Raw genomic sequence first — 4,453 nt, 5'->3', positions numbered from 1 at the left:
GTATAGATATTAAAAGAGTTTGAAGCTGAGAAAATTAAAAAAAAGGGAAACAGATGTATAAAAATCAGAAATAATGATAATAAACAGAACATTTGCATGTTTTAAATTCATTTTATTTTCCATTTGTTTTAAAAATCAAAAATGCAAAATTGAAGGCAATTAAGTAAATACCATGTCAATGCCTCAATATTATTAAATTATAAACCATTAGCAAGGTATTTCTCTTACCCTTATGGTTTATGAAATTACTGCTATGGCTGGATTAAAATGGCCTCGATAGGCATGGTTACTTTCTGTTTATCTTAATTGCAAATATATGATACCCCCAAAGAAAAAGAAAGAGAAAGAGAGAGAGTGAGTTACTTAGAGAAATATGAAATATTTCAATGCAAAAATAATTAGAAACTGTGCGCTGATTGAAAGATTCAATGAAATAATCATATATGATTGTTTCTGAGAAAAATATAAGTAATTTATCTTTTTGAACCTCTTTAATAGAAAACTGAAAATGTAGGAAACAGTAAAATAACAGGTGAATACCATTGGAAATCAAAATAATATAGTGCTGAAATTCCAATTTTAAAAATAATAGAATATACTTTCTAGGTCATTGCCTAAGGTCTACCTTATCCATGAGCCAAACTTGTCCTTTATATTTACCAGATGTTTAAATGCATAATCTGTAAAAGATACGATCCTAAGCATTGTGGTGACACAATGATAAAGCAGTACCCACACCAGATCTTACAGTTTAGTTAGAAAGACAGGTGTGTACAGTCAGCTTTTGTGGAACTATTCAGATTCTAGGAAATTGAATCTGCATCTCATTACGTACTGATTATTTTGCTCTCCCCTTGTTAATTTTAGTTTTCTTTTTGAATTCCAAAAGGTTCTAATTCATTGGTCCATCATGTAGGTTCCCAGCAATCCCTTTTGGAAAGGCTGACATATTTTCTTCAAAAAGTTTTTTGGAAAAATACAGTGTCTATTTCCTTCAGTAAAGACTTCAAGAAATGTTTTTATCTTAATCTTGTACTCCTTACAGGGTGATTAAGAGAGACATCAGCGCAACCCGTTTTATTAGTTCATAGCTGTTTGAGTTTGCTAGCTGCAGGAACGTGATACACCAGACACAAAATAGCTTCCTAAAAGGGGACTTTGTTAAGTTGCAAGTTTACAGCCCTAAGGCTATAAAAAATGTCCAAATTAAAACAAAGCTATAGAAATGTCCAATCTAAGGCATTCAGGAAAAGATGCCTTAATTCAAGAAGGCCGATAACATTCAGGGTTTCTCTCACAACTGGAAAGGCACGTGGTGAACATGGAAACATCTGCTAGCTTTCTCTCCCAGCTTCTTGCTTCATGAAGCTCCCCCAGGGGCGTTACTCTTCTTCATCTCCAAAGGTCTCTGCTCGTGTGGGCTCTCATGGTTCTCGTGGCTCTCTCGTGGCTCTGTACTCATACTGGAGCTTTCTCCAAGATGCTTCCTCTTTTTTTGTTTTTTGTTTGTTTTTTTGCATGGACAGTCATCAGGAATCAAACCTGGGTCTTAGCATGCCAGTGAGAACTCTACCTGCAGAGCCACCTTGGCCTGTCCAAGACGCTTCCTCTTTTAAAGGATTCCAGTATGCTAATCAAGACCCACCTGGAATGGGTGGGGTCACATCTCCCTTTAATCGAAGGTTAATACCCACAATTGGGTGTGTCACGTCTCCGCGGAGATAATGTAAATAATTTTCCAACCTACCTTGCTGAATAAGATTAAAAGAATTGCTCCCACAAGACTGGATCAGGATTAAACACGGCTTTTCTAGTATACATAATCCTTCAAACCAGCACAATAGCTGATTTCTTATTTCTCTGATTCTTGGAATTTAAATATTTCACTTGTGGTAATGGAAATTCTTTCTCTTTAAGCCCAATAGTCATTGGTAGTGAGAAAAATAAAAAGTTTTTAGAGTTTCACGCAGGTGGATTTTTAAAAATAATATATTTCCTCTTCAACTAAATTACTGACTTGCATCAATATTTTAGGTTCATTTCTTTCCTTAATCCAATTTACTTCTGAATAGTCAGGTGCCAAAACATATATTCTATGATTATTGTGCAGGAAACTAGCACAAAATTATATATTCTATACTTTTTCATAAAGAGTTTATTGGATTTGGGCCAGTTTGTATAAACCTGCTTAAGCATTGCAATTTCTCCTTCGTAAGTAATAGATAACTTCAAACTTTATGCTACTCAATTTTCTTCAGGGTATCATAGAATATTTAATATTTTCTTTCCTTTGTGGTCTATACATTGCTGTCAGAAACATAGCCAAAGATCACTTGTATTAACATTTTATGCTGAAAACTTAATTGTTTGCAAACTGCAAGATGTAAATTTTAGGATAATGAATTAGACTTAGATATTGAATAACATGTTGAATAAAAGCTAATTTACTTAAGGAACTCTTGGAATTCTGGAGTATAAAGTGAGAAACTATTTAATTTTGTTAGTCACTATTAATATAGTACATAAACATGCATTACATGTAGAACAAATGGACAGTGAATGCTTGGGAAATTAAATAAAAATTTATTTCCCCCGTTCTGTTCTGGGCCTGGCAGTGTGCTGAGCCAGACAATGCAAGACATTTTCTCAAGTAGGTTGAGAGTAGAGAGAGGAAAAATAAACAAACCAAGGAGCCAGATGCCTGGGAATCAGAACGCTAGCTAAAATATGGTGGAAGAACCTGGGGAATCTAGGATTAAGCATAATTTTGAGGGAATGTTGGCTGCAAGAGTGTTCAATTCCTACTATTGACTTCTTTTGTTTAGAACTCCCAAGCTCACTTGTGTAGGCATGGGCTAGCTAGCCTAAAGGGACTAGAAAGAACAAACTGGTGCTAGATGACACAATCAATTCTTCCTAAAAATATACTTACAAACTAAGAGCTGAGAGCATTTTGACACTATCTTTAGGAGAACCTCTCAGCATCATTGTATTTTGTCATTATAATATTTCTAAATTAATTTAATATTTACCACAAACAGCAGTGAAGACTCAAAGCAAAAACAGAAGAATAAGCAGCTTTGTTGACTGACACTTAAAGCCATAAAAAATCTAATTTTAACTCCCTTATTGTGGCTGCTTAAGGTAATGAGTTATGAAGAAGAAAGAATTTAAAAAAAAAAGATTTATTGACCTTGCCATTAACTTACAGCCATAATCATTTCAGTTTTACTTAGTTTTGTGTTTATTAGCTGTGGAGAAAAATATGACAACCCACTGATAGGAAATAAATACATTTGGATTGTGAGGTTGTACATTGGAACACTACGTAATATGTCTGCTTTTTTTTTTTTGCTTGGTCAGGCACCAGGAATCGATCCTGGGTCTACAGCATCACAGTCGAGAACTTTGCCTGTTGAGCCACTGTGTCCCACCCAATGTACCTGCTTTCAGCTAGGGGTTGGAGGCCTTTTTTTTTTTTGTAAAAGTGAAATCTTCTGATAAGTTATGATAGCTTATGCCTGACTCCTAATGAATAGAACCTCTGCATCATGATGTTGCATTTGGTGAAATATGTTAAAAGATAGATTGTTCATTAACCCCTGAGTAATTAAAACTTTTGTTTATTCAATTACATTTAATTTAACACATTTTTCTTATTATAAAATGTCATCTGAACATCCATTATCATTCAGACACATGCATTTCAGTGAGAAAACTAATGAGTTTAAAATTAGAAAAAGTTGATAGCTCTGTAAAGCAAACTAACACTACAGAATTACTTTTCAAAAATATGTAAAGCAGTTTTGTTAGGACCCATAACAGAAAAATGAGTGAAACCGTATTCAACTCACATATTTCATTCACATATTGTACTTGTATACTGCCCAGAGGAAGCCCAGATGGCTGAAATGTTGGCAGATTTCTGCACCTGCAATGATAATAAACTCTTCTGTTATTACCTGAAGTATGTGAGTTGAATACAATTCCACTTTACTCCCTGCTATATGCACTGTTGACTCAACACTTTGTTTTGTAATTTTATTAAATTGGCAATATGTCTTGCTGGATGTTGTTAGGAGCTCACCTTTAATGATAGAATGCCAAAGGTCACTAGAGGATTGTCATGCTGAAACATTAATCCTGTGCCAAAGCCTGATGTGCAGTGGTTAATTATAATATAGAAAAAAAAAAGTAAATGTCCTATTTGATGGGCTAATAAACACATGGACCTTCTGGATACACCAAATGAATGAGTTTAACTCACTGTTAGCTACAGTTTTTATCTAATGCCTAGGAACAGAAGGTTGCATTCAGAAAACTCAGCCACAAAACTTTCTTATTAAGTCCATTTACTTTTTTCCATTTTGTGACATTTTTAATGTAGAAAGGGAATATGCTCATTGCAGTTGAGAAATATCAAAATGACAAAGAAGGAAATAAGCATCATTTA

This window comes from Tamandua tetradactyla, chromosome 10, assembly GCF_023851605.1.
Source record: "Tamandua tetradactyla isolate mTamTet1 chromosome 10, mTamTet1.pri, whole genome shotgun sequence".
Lineage (NCBI taxonomy): Eukaryota > Metazoa > Chordata > Mammalia > Pilosa > Myrmecophagidae > Tamandua > Tamandua tetradactyla.
This window is presented reverse-complemented; position numbering follows the sequence as displayed.